We start from the raw sequence: 25,328 nt of genomic DNA, 5'->3' as shown, positions 1-25,328 counted from the left end.
AGTACAAACAAAAAGATAATAATCAAAATTATATAGAAGAAAAATTAAGAAATTAATCTGCTTAAACATTCCAGTATCAGCGTCTGCTTTGTCCATTTTAAATCGAAAAGGAAGTCAAATTCTTTTTTTTTAAATTAAGTTGTCTGGTAAAAATTTAAAGTAAATCTCCTTACAAAATATGATGTAGGTAAACAACAGGATGTTCTCGAAGAAAATTTTCCATGATTACAAAAGTAGGCCGTTCATTGAATAAGAAAAATAAGTAACGCCAATTTCTTCAAGACGCTCATTTGAACATAACAAATGCATTTTAATTGTAACAAATCTCAGATGTCTTTACCGAAATAATGAAGTTGTAATTCCAATTGAAATTATTCATTTGAAATAATGAAATTTAAAAACATGTGGGTTAGGGTTGATTTACAAGCATTGTAAAAAGCTGATCATTCCGAAACGTACAAAAGCTTCTTTATTTTCACTTCCGTTTACTGTTCCGAAGCAAATGTTCAATTACCCAGAATTCCATAGAGATGATTTATCACTCATTGAAAGCAACGTGGTGTAAAATCATATCATGGAAAGACTTTTAAATTCTATTAAGCAACAACTAAACGTTTTTAAAGATTAGATCAAATCAAATGCCAAATTGAATATTTCTTGGCAGGAAACTCTACTACGTGAGGAATAAATATAAAATCGATTCAGTCATTGCTTTATCCTGAAAAACATATAGTTGTACAAATAGGACGCAACAAGTAACACAATTAAAACATGCAAAAGCCATTACATCTAATAAGTAAAGCCCAAAGTCCTTAGCTATCGCACGTACATTAGGGAAAAGCGGGAAAATTATTAGTCTATAGTATGTAACTAGGCGGAAGTGGAAAAATATAAATCTATTACAAACGTAATTAATCGGAAATTTATTTAGGCATACTGTTTCATTGTGACATTCATATCTGATCAAATTTGAATCGATATTGTATATAAACTCACTTATGGTGCAGTTAACAATAACGATAGTTTGCAGTTGGGTGTAGGTTTTTGTTGCAATATTTACAACTTGGAATTGTAGATTTACAACTTTAAGTTTTAGACATTCAACGAAAATTTGTTGATTTAAAAAAAATGTAATAGTAGTACTATTACTTCATTTGTTTTCGTCGTGTTGTTAGCAATAGAGTTGACTGCCTGTTGTTTTCTGACCCCCGAGTGTCAATTATTACATCCATATTAAATATCATTTCATTACATGAGAACTTGATATCAAAATACTTTGGAAATGGGGTCATATTCATCACAAAGTGCATCAAAAAAGTTTTCAAAAGTCAATATGCGTAATACTTCTCTGGTATTATGATTATTATTAAAAAGACGTTTTTTTTAAAGAATTTAAAGGAAAAGAAAGGTTATGATGCATTTACTCGTGATACTTAATGAAGCTTTCGCTATAAATCAAAAGTGAAGTTCAAAACGACTATCAGCTCCGGTTTCAACGCAGTTATTTGCTCGCTACGGTTTCCCAATAATTTTTATCATTTTACGAATAAGCAGTTGCCCCTTAATAACCCTGCTAGGAATCGTCTTTAGCAATACCAGAGACATATAATACAATATGTATTATATGTCTCTGGCAATACAGAGTGCAGTCTTTTATGGTTTTTATAATGAAATGGTCTAAACGTTCTTAATTTAGACGCGCGTCTGGCGTATATACAAAATTTAGTTCTGGTATCTATGATGAGTTTATTTATTAATGTGTCGACAATCCAATAGCAGTTGATCATATCGTCACATGTTTCTATCTGATTACTTTAAAAAAAAAAATTGGAATTTACAATGCATGTTTTAATAGAAATACAATACCCTCCAAAACGAAAATAGAACAAGATGTTCACGAATGTATCATATTAGAAGCTTTTTGGCAAGTTTTACCGAAATATGAGCCTTTTAAGCTACAAATGTATATACAAAAAAAGGGTGATAACAGAAATTTGATAATGGCGATACCAAGGTGTATAGGTTTAACAAAGGATTCTCGAAACAAGAACATGCACATTTGTAGTTCATACTGATGGATTTAAATTACTAGTCTTTGTCTTAAAATGAGCTGAATTACTCAGAGAGTCTGTAATAAACTAATTTTCTTGACACTTTTATTTTGTACTTGTTTATTGTTTCTGAAGTGTGCATAGATTAACAAGTGAAATATGAACTCGTTTCAGAAAACAAGAATGAACTACCTTGTATCTCTGGCATGAATATTTCGATACTATTGAACCCAGATTAATAAACTTTAGAATCACATAATTGAGAGGCAATTTCCACCGTAAATAATAGTTTGCGTGGGCATCGTACCCATGTGAATAAGAATACGAAGATCTTTCATTGGTAGACTGGTAAATTTTCCAAAGCTAGGTTTGTTATTCCCATTTGTACATTTACTTTTTTTTTATTCCAAACATTCATAAACATGAATATACCATTCAAGTCTTTCTCAATGAAGATAGTAATTTTCATCAACATTGCCTTGCTTCAGCTCATTCTAGTTATTAAACACATTGCTATTATTTTGGCATATATGTTTACCATGGTCTGCATACTAGTATGAATTGTATATTTTATTCGTGTTCGTCCGTCTTTAACCTAGCCTGTCGGCATTAGTTTTCCTACAATTTAGAAATGATTTTGGCATATGTTACACTTAAATTATCAAGATGATTGTTTTCCCGGTTTTTTTATTGTTTGTTTACAGATTAAGCCCATCTGACAATAGGAAAGGTCAAATTATTTACGTGCAGTTCTGACATGTTTTATTTTTAATTGGATTAAACTAAAAAAAATATGCTATCAACAGTCAGTTACAGCTAACGAAAATAACGGAATGAGTTGTGATCTGCTTGATTAGATCTTTTCGGTATGAAGATTGAACGGCTTATCATATTTTTTGAAGTTTTTAAAACTATTTCCCGATACCTCGTTCTTAGACTTGATCAACTTTAAAATAATTTCAGGTGGAATAAAAAACCAACAACATCGAACAAGTGTGGTACAAGTAGTATGAAAATATAATGTCATATTCAGATGTAATTGCAACAAAAAATGTTTTGTTTGTTAATTTTATTAGACTTAATCATATTTTATATAATGACTATAGATTACATAATCGAAAAAAATTATCAACCACAATGAACCGACAGTCATTGATATCAAGATATATTGCTTTTTGATATTCGATTGAATCTTGATCCCTTATCAGTCCCAGGAACAGACATTTAATTGCTTAATATATAGATTGCTCTATTGTTTCAGTCCCAGAAGAACGTAGATTGAAGGTCATCAGAACGTAATGAAAGCTATACGATCTGATTCAAAATATAGATTAATTGGGTTTACAAATATCTGATGGAATGAAAGTTCAGTGTTACACTTTTACGTGATATTACAAGGATTTCACAATTTTATGTAGACGAAACGCGCGTCTGGCGTACTAAATTATAATCCTGATACCTTTGATAACTATTTAGTGATAAAAATAATTTATTTTATTCAGTTTGTGAAATTAGTCTCAATCAATGATTTCCAATGTCACACTTGGTGTTAATAATTTATTGACATATATACCTGTTATTATAAGATGCTTTTATATGCCATGATGGGCCTCGAAGGATTAATGAGTGGTCTTAGTAGTTTATCTTATGTTTCGCTTGTCTGTCAACATTGAAGTTTTAGATCGAACTCCGCACGTGACCGGTGGGTTGGACTCTGATCAAATAAACTAGAATTGCCAGTCTTTTTGGTGAAGATTTGTGGTTTACATCGGACATCTATTAACGTTCCTGGCTGACCGCAATTGCTAGTCTTGTTTTCCTTCCCACTTGAAGACTTATTCGGCAAGCACGCGGTGTCTATTGAGTTAATGAAATATGTAATGGCTTAAGTTTGAATGGAGTGAAATTTTTTCTTACAAATTGTTACATGTAATGACAATGCAAAACTATCAATAAATCTAAACTAAATTTTAACATCAAACTGTAGAATTAAGATAAGCAATATTACTAAGAAGGGACATAAAAGAATTATCAAAAACAGTTAGTGTCATCTTTTTCAGGGGTCAATTTAGATGATTTTGGCCATTTGTTGTTTTTTGTCGCCCCCTTACTTCTTGTGTAGTTAGACGACTGCTATGGACACACATCGGAGTTCAGCACATTTGTAGTACCCTATTTTCAATATGTTTACAGTTTGTAAAAATCTGTTATTCAGTCTGCTTTATGCATGCTTGCTTCACATGTTCATCAGAATACAACTATCCGTTTGACTATGAAAATAGCTCATATGGCAATTTATTTGTACATTCGAGCTGTTTTTCTTTCAAATAATTATCTCCAGTTTCTAATTATGTCGTTCGTTAATATCTTTTCAAGCTGCGCTAGTTTTGTTCTGAATCACATATGAAATCATTTTGAGAATGAATTTCATGCGTATCTATTGCATAAAACACCAGTTTATTGGATGCAGCACACTACTTAGTAAACACTTATCCTTTGTTTGTTTTTTCTAGGATTTATTCATGCCTTGGATATAAAATCAGAGCTTAATTGTTTATTGGAGTGATCAATAACTATAGAATCGTACGGGGATGTAAACATGCAGAGAGGTTTACATAATTGTTGTTTTTGCAATTATTTTGTAAAAGTTGATGGATTGTTGGTTGCTTAACGTCAAGGGACAAATATAAAATCCATATTCAGATTAGAAAACGTCATGTGGTTACAAAAGGGTTAATTGAAAAAATCTGAACCTCCTTAAACTAGCCAATTATATTTGATTTCAAACTTTTATTTACAGCATGCCACAAACGCACGTCATTATAACTATAACGAGGATTATTTCACATTCATGATTACAGAGTGTGCCCCAGCGGCTTGAAAATATCCAGCAAGGATCCTATTTCTCAGAAGACATTCAGGTACCTATAACTCAATATCCTCGCTAAGTTAAAACCATATCATTTCATACCTTCACAAATACAGCTTTGTCGAACAATCTTAAACTGTTGAAAACACCTTTCGAACATACATGTCTTTATACGCATACACTCACTAGGGTATTTTCTACAAATTTTTCTCCATTCTGTGCAATTCATTTTATCAAGGTGATCATGGTAAACCGTTTTGTGTCAAGTACAAATGTTCTTATATATAACAGGGCAACGAATGCAAACTTTATCTTTTAATATGATTAAAATAAATAGATCCGGATGAAATGTCAAATATAAAAATATAAATATATATATAAAAAAAAAAAAAAAAAATGAAATCGACAAAGTCATCATTTTTTTTTTAAAGTAAGATGGAACAAACAAAGAATATCAAACGACTAATTCCTAACAAATAAAAAAAAAAAACACTAGAAAAACACAAAAAAATAAATAAATGAAAAAGCGAAGTTTGACGATGTAGTTTGTAATGACTTAATTTGAAAAAAAAATAAAATTGCTGAAGATATTGTTTTTATATTGACCTAAACGTGTCAGTGTTTTAGTGTTGTTGGGTAGCTGTCTCAATGACGTATTTTCCATATCTTCTTTGTCCTATTTAACATGGATTATAATTTATGGTTTTTCTATGACAGTAATTTCGATGCATTTATTGTTAAAAATATTCAATATGTCTTAGTATTATTACATTCTAGTATATCGATCGAGTTTGTCACTATATTATAACATTATACACAATCGAATGTTCCAAGTACCGTATGAGGTCAATGGTTTAAACGTCACAAAGCCAAAGCACATTTCATTTTAGCCAAAGATAAAATTTGCTGTCATTTAAATTTACGACGGTAAAAAGTGATATTTAAAACCGAAAAAACAATTTTCCATGTTAACTTGACTATACAGAAGATTAATTAGTTCTGACAGATTCAATCTAAGTGCTGTTGTATATTACAACCTATCGTGCAGAGTATTGCTGATTTCAGATTGGGTTAAATAGACAATAATACAGTGACCTTCTACTCATTGTAAAAATGAAATCTTATTTGGATCATTTTTTGAGAAAAAACAATATTTATAAATGTGTTCTTATAAGAATACTCATCGTAGCTGTAACCCGATAATGTTATTGAAAGTTATATCAATATCAGTTTAACTAGTTATGCAACTCAATACTTAACCACCATACAGAACGATTCCGGAAAACTGTCAAATAAAGTCAATTTCAGTAATTGTTTATGCTCTACTTAACACCTACATGAAGAGTTCAACTTTGACCTTTTTGTCCTGAAGATTTCCAGTTTTACGTCTATTGCAATCAAACAGTTATTCTCTGCGTGTTCAATTACAATGAAACATCAAAACCTCGTTTCTTGGCACTTGGTGCCGATTTTTCTCACTGGTCCACGAAAACTCGCAAGTGTCTGATTTTTAAATGCAAAAAGTATATAGCAGAGGGCTGAAAATTAGGATTTTATAGGTTTTTGATTCAGATCTATCGGAATCGAACTTAAACTTGCTGCTCACAAGGAAGCGATTAAACCAAGAGTTTCATATGGTGAAGTTGAAATCATCCCTTCGTAAATTTTATGGACGCCATCACGAGTTGGTTGACCGTTATGGAATAACCGTTTCACAAATGATATCGGATATGTTCCTTACGTCGTAACTACAGACCCCTTCCCTGTCATGAATTTGACCTACCGAATTAGACTATTTACCGGATTTGATATCACATAAGCAACACGACGGGTGCCACATGTGGAGCAGGATCTGCTTACCCCTTCCGGATCACCTGATATCACCTCTAGTTTTTGGTGGTGTTCGTGTTGTTTATTCTTTGGTTTTCTATGTTGTGTCATGTGTACTATTGTTTGTCTGTTTGTCTTTTCATTTTTAGCCATGGCGTTCTCAGTTTGTTTTAGATTTATGAGTTTGACTGTCCCTTTGGTATCTTTCGTCCCTCTTCTAAAGACTCCCACAATCGAGGCATTTACTACATGTATTATCACGAGATCATCGATTCTGGGTGATTGAAACATCTGTGTGGTATAGAGACAATAACAACTTAATACAACAAGACATTGTAACTTGTTTAATTGAACTTTTGTAACAATTCGATGGATTTGAATTCAACAAAGTGTATATATTAGAGCATGTTGCATATAGTTCATAAAAATAAACTTATTGCCTTCTTAATGTAATTCAAACAATCGGTTAACAAGCAAGCTAATTTGAGGGTAGATAAACTTATCATACAGATACCAGATTGAAACTTTTGTACGCGTATTTCATCTACAAAAAGGGTCTTCAGTGACGCTGGAATCTATAAAAAAAATATCACAAATTTACGAAAGGTTTTGCGAGTTACAGCTTAGAAAGTTTTTTCCTTTGGTGGACAATCCTTATTATTTCAAAATTCTATGTTTTGAAAACGCTTATTTTATAACTATGATTATATATATGACAATGAAGTGCTGACTACTGGTCTGATGATAATCAGTAGTTGTAAAAAAATTCATCGTAGATACCTGATTTAATATTCTGTTAATTATTTTACCATTTGTTATATTCTAATTTGAAAAAAAAGCAAATACCTAATTTGCGTTGATAGATACAATGATCATTTACATGGCTCAAATCAATTTTGTTCTTAAGACAGAAGAGTTTCTTTTATAGGCAAAAATCATTACAAAAGATGTATGATTGGAAAACATTAGTTAACCAAGTATATTTATATTCTTTAAAATATGTTGTCACTGGTTCAGACGTACTTATAAATATAATTATTTCTGTAACTGTCTCTTACATTAATTTGTAGGATCCTTTACTATAGATAATTTAGCTGATCTGTAAAAAACCATCTACATGCCTTTATATCATGTACTTTAGTACGACGCTAGATTAAAATTGACGTTGAAAGGTAACACCGGGCCACCAAAAGCTTCATTTTTATGAAGCCCAGGTGGCCGTGTTGTCTAGCACGCCGGTTACAGTGCAGGAGATTGGTGTCACGATATCTCAGTAGCATGGGTTCGAATCCCTGCGAGGAAGAACAAAAAAATTGTGAAAGCAAATTAACAGATCTGACATTGTTGGGTTGATGTTTAGACGCTTTGTATATTCTATATATATATATAGAGACTGTATCTTACATTAATTTGTAGGATCCTTTACTATAGATAATTTAGCTGATCTGTAACAATAACATCTCCATGCTTATATATCATGTACTGTAGTACGCCGCTAGATTAAAACTGACGTGGAAAGGTAACACATGCCCACCGAAAGCTCTTTTTTTGAGAGCCCAGGTGGTCGTGTGGTCTAGCGGGACGGCTGCAGTGCAGGCTATTTGGTGTCACGATATCACAGTAGCATGGGTTCGAATCCCGGCGAGGGAAGAACCAAAAATTTGCGAAAGCAAATTTACAAATCTAACATTGTTGGGTCGATGTTTAGACGAGTTGTATATACATTATGTACACAGCCATGTATCACCATCATTGATGGCGATCCGATGGATAAATCTGTTGTAGGGTTGTCACTGACTCAGACGTACTTATGAATATATTTTCTGTGACTGTATCTTACATTAATTTGTAGGATCCTTTCCTATAGATAATTTAGCTGATCGGTAACAATATCATCTCCATGCCTTATATAACATTAACTGTAGTACGCCGCTAGATTAAAACTGACATGGAAAGGTATCACATGCCCATTGAAAGCTCTTTTTTTTAGAGCCCAGATGGTCGTGTGGTCTAGCGGGACGGCTGCAGTGCAGGCGATTTGGTGTCACGATATCACAGTAGCATGGGTTCAAATCCCGGCGAGGGAAGAACCAAAAATTTGCGAAAGCAAATTTACAGATCTAACATTGTTGGGTTGATGTTTAGACGAGTTATATATATATATATATATATATATACTCGTCTAAATATATATATACATACGTACGTCTGAGTCAGTGACAACCCTACAACAGATGTATACATCTTCATGCCTTATATATCATATACTGTAGTACGCCGCTAGATTAAAACTGACGTGGAAAGGTAACACATGGCCAGCGAAAGCTCTTTTTTTAGAGAGCCCAGGTGGTCATGTGGTCTAGCGGGACGGCTGCAGTGCAGGCGATTTGGTGTCACGATATCACAGTAGCATGGGTTCAAATCCCGGCGAGGGAAGAACCAAAAATTTGCAAAAGCAAATTAACAGGTCTAACATTATTGGGTTGATGTTTAGACGAGTTGTATATATATATGTATAAATGGTTTGCGAGTCAAGCTGTAATTTTAAATGTTACTATAAATTAAATTTGTCATATAAATAGAATAATCTTATCATATAATCAACTTTTGTATGAACCCAATTTTTCTCTCTCGTTTTAATCTTAGCAATACAGTAAAAAAAGAGGAGATAAATTAAACAACAAATGAAAGAAATGAAAGCTGGTGCCCCAAAGCAACCATATTCTTGTATCTAGAACTTTCTTTTTTTAAACATGAATTGTGTGTATAATATTAATAAAGGCAACAGTAGTATACCGCTGAACGTAATTGTTTTCTTGAACATGTATAAAGAACACTTAAACAAATTGATATTGAACTCTTGAGCGATAAAATTCACTTTCTTTAATAATAAGATATATTCATTATCCAGAACTGACCTTGACTGTACTTGACTAATTGAAATCTTTGTTGAAACATGAACACTTTTTATCAAGTGCTACGGAAGTTGTAAGAAATGGAAAGTAATATAGTGGCAGGAAGTTTAATGGAAGATTGTAAATGCCTGGTTTAATTTTTCAACTTCGATTCAGTAAATGGATATATATATACAATGTATATTGTGTTTTAACAAATTTGAATTTTGGACATCAAATTTCAGAAACGATTCAGACTGCAGACGAAAAGGAATACACATAGTAAGAGGTTGATTATGGACTTAACTCTATTGTTCTGTAAAGTAGTAAATGTAGACAAATCATGAAAATAAACGCTGACACAAACAGTTAAAATATCGACCAACCCCTGTAGGGCTATCTTCATGTTTATTCTATGACAAAGTTCTTTAGTGAACTAAATCATACAACACAAAGACAAATCAACAAGTTATGGCGAAATATCCAAGTTCATTAGCATGTTGTTGAATTATTATACAATATGTTTGTCGTTTAATTGATTTCACTATTGTATGAAGTGTAAATCATATCCGCTATAAAAAATACACTGATCTGCGCATGCGTTAAATATTGTTTCACCTTTGATCTAAAGGCTAACGACATGTACGATGTTGGCACTAATAGAATTTTGCTGCCTAACGGGTTTGAGGGAACCAACGAGATATAACTTCCAAAAGCGGAAAAGAATTTACATTGTTGTCACACCATACATAAAAATTCTATTCATTCTAAATATTTTTAGATGATTTTCGCAATAAAATAATTGCATCAGCAGGAACAGCTCCAACTGAATACAGATTTACACTTATGTCACTGGCACTAGTCATAAAGACAAATATATTAAAATAAAATATAACAAATGATATCCAATTCAGTGTTGTAAAATGAATCAATAAAAGTCAGATCAACTGAATTATTTGTATGGAGAAGCACTTCATATAGATGTTTGCTTAAAACATTGTCGTAAATGAATGATTGACGTAAACCTAAGTGGATTCATTTTCTAAGATATAGGTACGTGTACTGTAATGAAATCTTATCAAGTATACACTTTCTAATGATCTCCTTCAAATGTATATCTCAAGGGACACCTTGTTTACTTTACATGCAGTCGGGGTTTCCCCTATAATAAGCAGTTTTTACAATACATGCTTTCAAAAGGAATTTTGATATATTGACCAATAATAAAGTCTGCTATTATGAGAGACGAATTCTCATGTAACGGTTGCCTCCGGGACAACTGTCTTCTAGGATGGAAATATTTTTGAATAATTTAATTTTGGATGTAACGCGACTTCTGATTGGCTGACGTTATTTTGTTATCAGCCAATAGACATAATTTAGTCATGTGACCGTGACGCCATCAACGTTTTTTTTATTGTTACGCGCGTTATTCAGTGTGCACCATTTTTTTATGTTATTTCTTCATGGACAGAAAAAATATTACAGTATAATTATATTATTTCTGTTGGCGTAAAAAAACACATTTTTTTGGATAAAAAACCTTGAAATGTGCTGTTGTCACGAAAGAACTGAATATCCGTAAAAACAAATAGAAGACGAGCATTAATATCGTTGATTATAAGTGATGCAATTATCTACTTAATTATCAAATTGTCGCTAGAGAAACTATGTTTTTCAAAATCTAGTGACGCACACGTTGTATGTAGTGCAAATGACCTCTGGAACGAAAGGACGCATTTTTAAACAAATATAAACACCCTTCCTTAAACAATGGTAACAGATAAAAAAAGCTGTAAAATTACCCGAAATTGTTTATTATGGATAAATCAAAACAAAAACACAACGTCCTTATTCCAGTGAACAAAGAATGCAACAATAATAAAATATACAAAACCACTGGACAACAGGAGGTAGTTTACTTTGTCCAGAAAAAAGAAGTTTTAAAAGTTGTAATCTAATGCTTAAAATAGTTTCTCGTTTGAGGAATTGCACACTAGTATCTAATGTAGTTACAGGCATATTTACTTTATTATTTTGTTTTGCTGGGTTGTTGTTTCGTTGACAGTGAAAATATCAAGTTCTTCCAAATAATCATTGGCATTCTTGCTCGAATGAAGAACTCTTACCTTATAATATTGACCATAAACAATGATAAAGTTTACTTTTGATTGGTATCAAGGGAATCTGGGGAATATCTAACTTTGCTTTTTTCGATCAATGCATTTTAATGCTGTTAGTTAAAACAAACTTTAGAATACTCAGCCTAGATAAGCTTTTTAAATCTGTGATTGAGTAATTTATATAATGCTTCTAAAATGATATAGTGTCGCGACATTCTCGCTTTACTACACACGGATAAAGGAGATTTTAACAGCTAATTGTCATACAACCACTCAACAGACCGTCGTATGGCAACAAAAATGTAATTACGCCGAAGGAAATAGTCATCTAATCTTCTTGTAAACCAATATGTTACGTGTTAAAGCTTCTAGTTGATGGAAGTGAAAGGTTGTAACACAATGCTGGTATCTTTTATTCTTTCTAGGAAATAATATGATTTCATATAATGAATGCATGCCAGTCATATCGCTATTTGCGTGACTATTTGAGAATTATGTATACTGGTTATTATAGCTTCATAGACTCCGTTAAAAATCAACAACAAATTATTTGCTTTAAATTAAATCTAATTGAAACTAAATTGATATGTTCGGAGTCAGCAGGTATTAATACAAAAATAAGGAGAAGTTCCATGATTGACAGTGAAACAAGTATCACCTAAGGACCAACACACGAGGATGTAAGCATGAAGAGGTCATCAGACAACCATTTACAATGAACATAACAACATCGTATATTAAGCTCGGCATGGCAAAATATAATACAATTCAAAAGAGAAATCCAACGGCCTGATTTATGCTACAAAAATAAGGATGAAATAAATATAGCAGGCAATTTATAACTACTGTTTGATATGCTACTGTCTTGGGACAGGCATATGTAAAATATGGTGGGGTTAACATGTCTGTAACCTCTCATCTCCCAATAGAGTCAGTGTTGTAACAGCACAAATCTAAAATAAAATAAACTAAAAAAAAACCTTTGAGAAGAGCTTGACTTATATCAGGAATGTTGTCAAGTGCTGTCTTTGTTAATATCTTATGTTTTTTTTAAATTTATTTGTTTTTTTTTATGGTAGATTTTTTAACAAGTTCGTAAAATGACAGTTGTGATCTAATAGTTCATTTCTGTGTTTGTTGCATTGTTGTTTGTTTGCACTTCAATTTTTCTTTTGTTCCGTTGTTTTCCTCATAAAGTTGATGTGTTTCCCTCATTTTAAGTAAGAAACCCGGATTTGTTTTTTGTCAATCTATTTATGACTTTCAAACATCGTTATACTACTGTTGCCTTTATTAATAAATAGCTATGTTTAAATCAACTTCTCGGTTAGTACGTCGACTGAACATGCACGAACGCATGTAAGATACGAATTGATAAAGGTATCCGATTTTGGATATTTTCTATTGAAAATTTTGTTTCGAAGAAAAATTAAGGAAGTACAAATCACTAAATTTATATGTCATATCACAAATATTTCCGACTTTGTATGGTTTCAGATAAGTTGCGACTCATTAAAAATGGTCTCTTCCTTGAGTAAAATAAATATGTTTTCCCAATTAAATGGCTTCTAAGGTTACTTGGGAGGGGGGGCAATACCTTTTTGTGTTAACCTGTTCTGACCCTTTTCAAGGTGTTGTTAACCCCGTTACTATTTCTCTGGTTTTCCAATACGTTATTATCATGACACCAGTCATCCCTGAGAAGAACAGGACAAAACGTGTAACATAATCGAAATACTCGTATATGTATCATTGCTTGACTTTTATAAGACAACATCGTCAGGAAGGTAAATGCAAATATTACAAATAATTACAGAAGCCATAACTCGCCAATTAATCAGTAGACAAATATAGAACATGATTGTGTATATATCTACTCGAAGAAATAGAACTAATGAGTTAATTTTGTAGTGTACTGCATAATTGTTTATGAAAATAGTGCAAACAAAATCGATATTAACTGATACAATCAAACCGTACTATTTCCTTCCCAACAGTAAATTGCTCGTAATTATACACTGTTCCTGGATTGTAATTAGAGGATATGACATTTAAAATATTTTATATTACCGTACTCTCTGTAGAAATTTTACGATACAAATTCGTTCAGTGGATGTAGCTTGAAACGACTGCATCAGACAGGAGGGTGATATTAACCTCAATAAAAATATTGTGGAAAATGCAAAAAATGAGCGAAGCCAGAAAACGATTGCTGTGTACTACCGTCAGATATATTTGTTTCTTCTATGCTCGTTTTGCCAACCACGCTTCTTAGTCTTTAATGGACGATCATTGTTTTTTTTAGTAGTGAGGGGGGATTGAATATGCCAACTTTATGAAATCATATCAAAATCAAGAAAATGATCGTGTACAAAATCAAAACGTATACCTTACTATTCCTTACTTTATCAGAATTAAAGGATCTTACAATAAATGAAACTTATATTTGTGTGTTTGATTGTTTGAGTTGTTTTTTTTTGTAAAATTTATATCTGATTATCAACGTTTAATATTCATCTGATTGCCAGAATATTTGTTTTTAAATAATTTAACCAAATCTTTCCTTCGAATTGTTTCTTAACATTACATTTTTCAGAAATAATGCGGTAATAATCAGTTTAACCACAATTGTTTAAGTATTGTTTTGAACATAACAATAAGAATTCATTTATATTTGATTGCTTTTATGCAATATAACTATTATAGAAATAACAAATAAACTGAAAGACATAATAAAAACCGAACTTAAGTCACCATCGCTTTACCAGCGCTTTACTGGTTTGAGTTGGGATAAAAATAGGCTGTTAAATGTCATTGACTAGGTTCGAATAAATAAAACGTATAAAGAGACAAGAGATTATATAGCATTGTGTATTAATCAAGAATTATATCATATTAATAATAATAATAGTGGGAATAGCTGATTATATTTTTAACGGAAAAGCTAGAATAAAAGTACGTGATATCATGTAGACAATTTTACCAAATTTAAAAACCCGGTATGGATGATGAGGCCATTTAAAACTACTGGGTCGATGCCCCTGCAGGTGGAGATTTCCCCGATGGTATCAGAGGCCTAGTAGTCAACAGTTGCATTTCAAATTCCTACTTTATCATTTTTTATTTGAACGTCACTGATGAGTCGATTGTAGAGGAAATACACAACTGGCGTGGACAATGTATGATGGGTTCATATCATAATGGGCACGAAAGAGGCTAACATTATTTTCTTAATATCGTATGTTCTTCATATGGAAATTCAATTAAGACAATCGTTGTTACAACTTTTAACTTCACCTTATAATCACCAAAACTTTCTTATGTATCCAAATAAGATATATCAAATTTTGCAAGTAAAAAGACTTTGAAGAAGGAACGGTACGATTTATGAAGTAATATAATTTTAGTGTCAAACAGCTTTTTACATTTACGCCAAATAATGTGGTTATGGTAAGATAAATTTCAATTGTGAAAGTGTTGTTATTGTTTTTGCATTTATTTGTACTGTTTCTGTCGTGTAACTTTGTCATTTTAGCAGTATATTTAACATAGCCATGAAGCGCGAGGTTTGGCTAGACATAAAACCATTTTTCGGAAACTGTCTTGTACCTAGTCCGGAATATGGCAGTTGTTATCTAATACTTCGTTTCTATATATGTTGTATTGTCGTTTGTGTTTGTTGCACTTAAGTGTTTCTGTCGATTTCCTATTATAGTTGATGTGTTTCCGTCGGTTTTAGTTGGAATCTCGGATTTGTTTTCTCTTAATCGATTTATAACTCTTGAACAGCGGTATACGACTGTTGTCTTTATTTTTGAACCATTTTGTCATTTTGTACATTTATTGCTCTTAAGTTAAGGTTGATCAAAAAGTAAAACAAATAAACTTACAGATGTACTAAAAGTCGAACTCAGAATTACCATAGTTGTATTCGGTCAGGATAGTTGTATTTACACCTTCGTAACATCTTTTTGTATAGAAGTGTCAATATGGCTAGCACCAAAACTGTCCCGCTTATACAATTTTTGAAGATTAAATTCAGCAAAGATAAAAAGACTAAATAAAGGGCAATGTACGAATGCTCCAGATCGTGTAATATAATTTTAGTGTTAAACTACATGTTACAATTATTATACTTTTGTTATATAAACATAGCATTATTCATTTATTACGATTTATTAATTTTAAATAATGGTTTTTATAAAAATAACAAGAGCATAACAGATTTGATTAAAGCGTAACTAAAAATCACCTTCGCTGTATTCAGACAGAACTTAGTATGGAAGAGTCGATATGTACTTTAAATGAGGGCAATGAACGGATGCTCTAGTAATAGAATTTTAGTGTCAAACGCCTATTTCCATTTATTAGAAATAATGCGGTAATAATGAGATAATATACAATTATTTAACTATTGTTTTGGACAAAATTAATAGGAAAGGATATTATTTTTTTTCATTTATTACATGTAATTGCTTTAAATTATGACTGTTAAAAATATCGAATTAACTGAAATATGTAATGAAAACCGACCTTACAATCAACATCGCTTTGTTCATGTCAATATCGAACACACATACGCCAACTCATGTGTTACATGTTTTCGTCATATTAACAATGCATTTAATAAAAAAACAACTCTATAACATCTTTATATAAAAAAAAGTACCAGGCTTATAGTTTCGTCTACACAAGACCCATCAGTGACGCTCAAATCAAAATAGATAGAAAGATAAATACGTGTCAAGTTAAAGAGCATTACTTCAATGGGGACTTATAAATTCTACAATAATATTTTTCGCCTTCAAAAGATGGCAATGTACGAATGACTTTATACAATTTTTTTTAGTTTGAAACGGCTACTAGCACGTGACATCTGAATTTAAATGCTCCTCTTCCTGAACATTTCCCTTCCAGTCAATTAAAATATCTATGAAAGTTGTACATAAAAATGCAGCGGACTAAAATTGGTCTTTTCAAACCAAATATGAATTAAAGAAACTGCTCGGTATACATAATTCAATCAATATTCAAAACAATAAAAAAAAAAAAGATATGTATTTTTTTGGCAGGCTGTAAAATGGACTTTGTCATTTTGTAATTAATTCTTCATATTTGAATACTGATATTTCAGTTTTCACGTTTTCCTCTAGTTTTGTAAAATACGGATAGGAATTGATTTCATATGAGAAAATTAATTAAAATAATAAAAAGGTATCTCTGAAATTAGAATGAATCCATACAGTAGTAATGACCTTATAGACACAGACAACATTTGAAGCTTCATTTGAAACAATAATCACTAATCAATCTACAGAATAAATTGAACAATTAAATACATTTGAAGAAATCTGTCATATTCGGGAAATTGAAATCTATAATGAATAAATCTTAACAATTTACTGGCAATCCTAGTTAAATATTGCTATTATAGTATTTGATGATGCATTGGATGCAGATAAAGTTATAAACTGACCGATAGAGTACACGCCTTTTTAACGCACAATACCATGTTTTTATTTTATTGCTTTCATAAGATTAATTGTGTAAATAATTTTTCAGTCGTATTTATTTCGTCAAATGTCAAATGTTTGGAATCATCTAACCGAAAGGACTAAAAAGATCTGCTAACACAGATTTATGTCATATTTTCCCAAGGGAGTTAGAGCGATAGTTTTATCAAAGAAATATAAATGAACTATGATTGCTATATAACCATTTAATATCTTCTTCTTAAAAGTTTGTAAAATACGAATAGGATTTTGTTTCATAAGAAAACATTGATTTAAATGATTAAAAAGGTATCTCTAAATTTAGAACGAATCCATACAGTATTAATGAAATTATAGATACAGACAACTTTTGATTTTTGGTTCTCAATGCTCTTCGACTTGTACCTGTTTGCATTTAAAAATATTTTTGATATGAACGTCACCGATGAGTTTTATGTAGACAACATGCGCGTATGTCGTACTAAATGATAATCCTGGTACCTTTGATAACTCGTGACAACATTGGGTCGATGCCACTGCTGGTTGACTTTTCGTTCCTGAGGATATCACAAGCCCAGTAGCCAGCACTTCGGTGTTGACATGAATATCAATTAAATGGTAATTTGTATAAATGTCCTGTTTAAAGGCTATTAATTTTTCGAAAAACTAAGAATGTTCCTATCCAAGGCATAGATTACTTTAGCCATATTTGGCACAACCTTTTTGGAATTTTTGGTTTTCAGTGCTCTTCGACTTTGAACTTGTTTGCCTTTATAACTCTTTTGATTTGAGCGTCACTGATGAGTCTTATGTAGACGAAACGAGCATCTGGCGTATTAAATTATAATCCTGGTACCTTTGATAACTATTGAAGCTTCATTTGAAACAATTACCACTAATCAATCTACAGAATAGACTGTACAAATACATTCATTTAAAGAAATCTGTCATAGTCAGAAAGTTGAAAACTATAATGAATGAATGTTTACAATTTACTTGGAATTCTAGTCAAATATTTCTGTTGTAGTTTTTACTAATGAATTCGATGCAGATAAAGTTATAATCTGAACGAGAGTATACACGCCCTTTTAAGGCACAATAACATGTAAATATTTTATTGCTTTTATAAACTGAATATTTTGAATAATGTTTTATTCGTATTTATTCAGCCAAATGTCAAACGTTTTGAAACATCGGACTCGAGAAAAGATTTAACAGATCTGCTAACACAGATTTATGTCAAATTTTCCCGAGGGAGTTTTGGGCGATAGTTTTATTGAAGAAATACAAATATACTCTGGTTGCTATATAACCATTTTTTTAATCTTTTCTTTAACAAATTGCAAGGTTTTAATTATCACGCATGTAGATGCCAATAAAAAAAAAGATTTCCCTACTTATCATCGCGCTGTAGTTTCCTTGCTCTTAATGTTGTTCGAATTGTAAATATTTCATCCGGTTAAACTGCGCAATGTCACTGTTTTATGTTGCGGCATACATTGCTGATATAGTTGTATTTTCATTTTGTTTTTCTTGTAGTCCCTCTAATGAACCAAGTTACTGCATTTCTAAGGAGAGTTGTACCAATGGCACTCATACGACATCTTTTTAATCTATATACAATTTGTATTTTAAAAGCAATAAGAGTAAAGTTCAGGTTACCTCTAAAATGTGCATTATGTTACAATTGCATTCTTTGACAACGTAATATATTGATAATTTACAAGTTCTCAAGAACCTATATAATTTTATCTCTCGAACTATTAGCACACCTACGATCACTGATGCTGTTCATTTTTTTCACTTGAATCAGACAGTAAACAAAATTACAAAAGCAAATCTTAAACAGTATCTGCAGGCATTGGTAAAAGATAGTCATGCATTATCAGCGCTAGTGTTGGTTCTAATAGTAGCTATTATTCCGTTCGACTGAAAACCAATTATCACTGACGTTAAATTCTGCATTGCAAGGATGTCATTATGACTGTTACTGAAGTGGATGAAAACTAGATTCGTTACATCTTATATATGCAATTGATTCTGCTGCCTCCTACCGTATTTAGCTTTCGGCCTCACAACTGGATATGTAATCACTCCTTTTTTATATTTAAATGCATCCATCGCCTATTTGAATCATTCTGTGATAACAAGTCTACTTAACATGAGTACAAGGATCAGACATTTTTATCTGGCATTCTGGTTTGACTCAGAGTTTGCATGATTTGTGTTGAATGTTTTTTTTTCAGATGTGCCGACGTTTGTAGTACTTATAAAAAAACACCTTTTAATGTAAAAGGGTTTATAGTTGCAATTTGCAACCAATGGGGTGGCAAAAAAAAAAGATCATTTATAAATTAAAGACACAGAGTTAACCACACTAAAGCAGCTTTATGTATATCTCAAAATTTAGATTAAAGTTGAGATGAGGATCTAGCATGAGAAAAAGAAAACAAATTCCACTAAATCTTCCAAGCAATCTATAAGGAATGTTTGTAAAGGGAACTAAATTCAAATAAAACGAAATATCGAACTTTCAAAAAGAATAAAATATATATGTGTAATCTTTACCCATATAGATTGACCATTTATCTTATCGCAATAAATAGATTGCAGTATATAAAGAGACAAACGGTCTCTTACCATCATATTTCACTCAATGAATTCATAGCTTATAGATTTATGTTGCTATAAATAAGAAAGTAAATATTAGTGAAATTTTATTCGACGAATTGTATGCTAAAGTATGTATGTTATTTCTATTGTGACATTATCGTAAAGCTAACATCCGCTATTCAAAAACTCGGGGTTCAATTAAAACCAATTTAGGCATCAATTTTTGAATAATTTGGTTTCTATTCACGTCTTGTGACATTAATGTATACATTGTTTCGACTGTATTCTACTAATGACCCGTCTCATTTTTTTTTATTCCCACTAGAAGACTTATTAATTGAAGTATTGTTAAATCAAGTGAAATGTAGATCTCGTTAACGTTATCAATAAAAGCTATACCGAGATTAATGATTAAAAGAAAAATCCAAATGTATACATAGCTTTTCCATCTAGTTAACAAACCTTTCAGAAGTTAGGCTTCATATTGCTTCAGACGTATTCTAATACATGTAAGGTTTCAAATGTTACGTGCTGTTTTAATAAATATACTAAATAGGACGTATGAGTCACAAACAAACATTTGCCTACAGTGCAGCAGTTTTTCCCCAGAAAAGATGCCACAATTGTAACTGTGACCCGATCTGCGTCCTTAACTATTTTTGCAAGTTTTTTCTCTTGTTCCATCTTAAACCATTAAGCATGACAGCTACGTGTGGTAATTACTAACGTTTCGTCATTTTCAGCTTTTCTTTTTGGTCTCTTAATACCCCAAGTTGAAGTGAGAGATCTGAACTTCTGACAGTTCTTAATATTTAATTTACAATTTTAAAGCATTTGTTTTTTATTTTCGCAAATTATCTTGAAAACCATATCGAGTGGAGACAAAAATTATCAACAAGTCAGGAAGGCAACACTGGTACGTCGTTTCCATTCCCTTGAAAGAGTCTAGTTGTGTTGTATTTTTTGTAAGCAAAATTCCCAGATAAACGACCCAGATTGGACTTGGAACCTCTGGTTAATATTATACCCGTTCTGACGGGTTTTAATTTTATTTGAGTTGTTCACAGAAATAGTGTGACTGTATTTTCGAAGAAAACATTTGCGATATGCCTGAATAATCTCTAAGCTCAAAAGGGTCATTAATCAAGTGGCATAAACTTCAAAGTGTTGAAGGTAATCACTACAAAGTAATAGATGAAATCCAACTTAAAGTGTTATACAGAATTTTCTATAATTTGGGTTCGATTGTATTCATTGACCTCATCTAGACAAACAGACAAAAAACCACGTTTTAATTAAGCTTTTTTTAAAATTAAAATTCATATGAATGTCTCTACTTCTCACCAATCACAATTCTGGGAAGTTTTTATAATATTTGAGTTATTATGGACAAAAGGTATACACTGTTCAGATAACTTGACACATAAAATGTTAATTTTGATACAATTTGGATACCAGGAGACTTTATTATTATACAATTTAAATAAAGTAAACTGAATGTGTGTTTGGGGATGTTATAAAAAGACTGTTATAAATTGAAAGTATATAAATAAAGAAACTTAAAAAGCAGAAAAAAATGGAAGGTCCATGTGCTTGTTTTCGAGATATAAGCCGTTGGAAATAATTCTCTCTAGATTTTTCTTTCACTTAACATTGGCACCTTTTTTGTTTTAAAAACATGAAAAAATAACAAGGATTTCATAAGATTTTGAAATATGGCTTTTTAAATAATATGTAATAAAATATGAAAAGAAAAGTAGGGGTCAGTGGGTACTTTTTTTTAATGTTAATAGATATAGGAAGATGTGGTGTGAGTGCCAATGAGACAACTCTCCATCCAAATAACAATTTAAAAATTAAACCATTATAGGTTAAAGTACGGCCTTCAACACGGAGCCTTGGCTCACACCGAACAACAAGCTATAAAGGGCCCCAAAATTACTAGTGTAAAACCATTCAAACGGGAAAACCAACGGTCTAATCTATATAAACAAATCGAGAAGCGAGAAACACGTATATATTACATAAACAAACGACAACTACTGTACATCAGATTCCTGACTTAGGACAGGTGCAAACATTTGCAGCGGGATTAAACGTTTTAATGGGCCCAAACCTTCTCCCTTTTTCTGAAACAATAGCATAACATCACAACATATAAAAACATACGATAAAATATCAATTAGCAGACTTAACTCAATCAAAAAACGTATGATTACACAAAGAACGAATAAATTTGATCTGCGATATCTGAATACAAATGCACAGTTAATTAAATATTAGAGACAAGCAGTCATGACCAAAAAAGGCTATCAAACAAATTCAAACACACTGAGAAATATTTAACCAATCAATGTTCACTTTAGAAAAAAACCGGTTTTTTATAATCTTGAAGTTTATACAAATGTTGTAAGAATAAGTGAAAAATTGAAGATATTACAAATAATCAAAGCTGGTATACAGCCAAGGTCCATATAAATAAAAAATGACAAAAAAGCATTATAAACAGTATCAACAGGTCGAATACATGGATAAAAACAGAGGATTCCGAAAATCTGGTAAAAAATCAAAAAGTAGAGGAGCAAACATCCTTAACCTTTATTTGTATAAAAATGAACTAATCATAGATACCAGGTGTGGTAAGTAAGACGAACGTTTCATCTACAAAAGACTCAATAGTGACGCTAGAATCTAAATTAAGGGTATTATAGATAGCTGATTTAAAAATAAATTCAAATTTATATGACGAAACTGCTTACAAAAACGTGTTGCAGCCGCGTGAGAAAGTATTTAAAGAGCACTTGTTATATCACCGACCGTTTAATTGCAAACTTGTTCACGCAATATTATTATCGGATGCGGCTAGTAATATGAATCGGTCGATGGATGATTGCATTTTAACTACAATACCGCAATTTCCTGACATCAATTTGAACAAATAACAGTAGTTATAGAAATCGCTCATCGATATTCACTTTTATTATTTTGGCGTAGACATTGTCATTCCAACCCCAATAACTGCAGTTCCTTTCGTGAATTAAAAATAAAATAAATTACTCCAATTATACTTTATTGGACGAAACAACAATGGTTCCACATAGGGATGATGATGTAGTGCCTTCCAACTAAAGTATTTACAACACTGGTGTTTTAATCATAATAATGTTTGCTGCTATTAGTAGGAAATAGTTTAGAAAACACGCTTGTAATTCGTTTGTTAACGCATGATCAAAACTCTGTCGCGAGTTGTTTCCTGACAAAGCGCAAATTATGAAAACTGGATAAATATAGTTATCAAAGGTACAAAGCTTATAATTTAATACGTCAGACGCACATTTCGTCTACATATGACTCACTCGCTCAGATCATAAAAGTGATAAAGCCTAACAAGTACGAAGTTGAAGAGCACTGAGAACCCAAAATACCGAAAAGTTGTGCTAAATACGGCTGAGGTAATCTATGCCTGGAAAAAGTAACGAAAGATTTTTTTAGAATTTTTTTATTAATAATTACTTATAAGGAAGTGTATATAACTTGTTAATAGTAAAAAATGACAATATCTCTATCAGGAATTATTGTTTTTCATTTTGTCAATATTGTATCCAAGATATAAAACAATAAGTCTATTGATATGATGTATCGTAAAATCTCGACAGGTCTGGAGATCTCGTGATAACACAATATTACAAATAGCAATATTACATTGTGTTAACAGTATTAAATTATACCAAATCAACAACACTGCGAATGGCTATATCAATTGAAAATGGATACAAATAATATCTTGATTTAGTGAGGAAATGAACATAATTTCCCTTTATGATCCTAAAACAGCATACAAAATACAGATGTAATGCATAAACCTTCATTGCACGTACCTTCATACAAGTACTCGTAATACAATAAGTGCATATTCTTGTTATAATGTAATCAAAACACTCCTGTTTGAATACATAGCACAAACATGATATTTTAATAGTCAATTGGGAAATTATTTCAGTTTTGAGTGACAGAATATTGAGAAGTTTGTTTCATGATTATTTTTATTTAGTCCTGGAACTAAAAGCACATTATTGCACATAGACGGTAAGTCAAAATATCTTAATTTTCCAAAGATATGGCATTGTTGCACCAATATTAGAGTGTAGAAATTTGATTTAAAGGTTTGATTTAATTTGCTGTTCAAAATTTTACCACTTTAAAGTTCTAAATATGATGGAAATGGGATGATACAATGCCCGCTACTGAACTTTTTTCTGATCATTTGCGTAGATAATAAAACCATTGTTACAACGTAAATTACAAGAACTCAGACAAGTAAAACAACAATCGAGTAGAACAAGAAGTAATGAGCATGACTTAAAAATTACTATACTTTTTAAGATGTATGGTATATTGTCTTGTCAGCCGAATGTTCACGAGTGGTTAACACAGATCACACTGTGTTACTACGATATCACAGTGGACCTGTGCAATCCAACTGAAAACCCGGACAGCATAGGGTTGTAGTCATGGTTATTTTTTTCACACTGTAGTAAATTTCAAAATGAGACGTTAGCTTAATCGAATAAATCTTTGAAAAACACTCTGTAACCTGCAAAATGCAATATAATTCACAGAATTATGCCAACTCTGATAAGATTACTGTTATTGGGTAACACATTTGGTTTAATTTTAGCACTTTTATGACATGTGACTTAATTATGGTACCAATATTTAAATATTCTTAAAACTTACGACTGTCACGAAGTCTTAATCCTATTTCTTAAACTGTACATGACGTGTGAAGTAGTCAATTAGGCCTACATTATACAAAAAAAATATAACTAACGGCTAGTTTTTAAACAGAAATGTTCTATTTATGTAATTCAATGTATTGCATTCGTTAAATTTTTCATTGATTTGTTTCTTTGTTAGTGTCTAAATGAATATATGAATGCATTTCGACTAATTTCTATCTTTTTTAATATTCACTGAATGTTGTTAGTGTCTTTTCACAAGAAATATTAACTTATTGAATCACATTTCCGTAGGGATAACTAGTGCAGCATTATTGGCTATTTTTTATCAATAGGCTAGACATTCAGAACAAAGAAGACTTACTTCACATATAATTACTAAATAAACGGAAAGAAACTTTGTAGTCTTTCCTTCCAATATTTAATTATTGAAATTGTATATGAATTAAACATATACCATGGAGAGAATATACTCCTGTCCTGCTTACATTACAAAGATGGTACCAAATGATGCAACATAAATAAAGGGAGATGTGGTACGAGTGTCAATGAGACAACTCTTCATCCTGGTAACAATTTATAAAAGTAAACCATTATAGGGCAAGGTACGGCCTTCAACATGGAACATTGGCTCACACCGAAAAGCAAGCAATAAAGGGCCCCAAAAATTACTAGTGTAAAACTATTCCTACCGGAAAACTAACGGTCTAATCAATT

General features: G+C 31.6%; 1 protein-coding gene across 1 annotated transcript in view; it reads left to right on the top strand.

Annotated features, from left to right (window-relative positions):
• The first annotated feature begins 4,883 nt into the window (after positions 1–4,883).
• The window catches only part of LOC134707888 (FMRFamide receptor-like), a 95,704-nt gene continuing 75,259 nt past the window's right edge, over positions 4,884–25,328 (top strand). The window contains exon 1 of the mRNA XM_063567999.1: positions 4,884–4,972. The gene's annotated coding sequence lies outside the window, so the exon portion shown is untranslated. The remainder of the gene's footprint in view (positions 4,973–25,328) is intronic.

This window comes from Mytilus trossulus, chromosome 2, assembly GCF_036588685.1.
Source record: "Mytilus trossulus isolate FHL-02 chromosome 2, PNRI_Mtr1.1.1.hap1, whole genome shotgun sequence".
Classification (NCBI taxonomy): domain Eukaryota; kingdom Metazoa; phylum Mollusca; class Bivalvia; order Mytilida; family Mytilidae; genus Mytilus; species Mytilus trossulus.
Note: the sequence above shows the minus strand (reverse complement) of the source record. Positions and strands in the feature narration are given on the sequence as shown.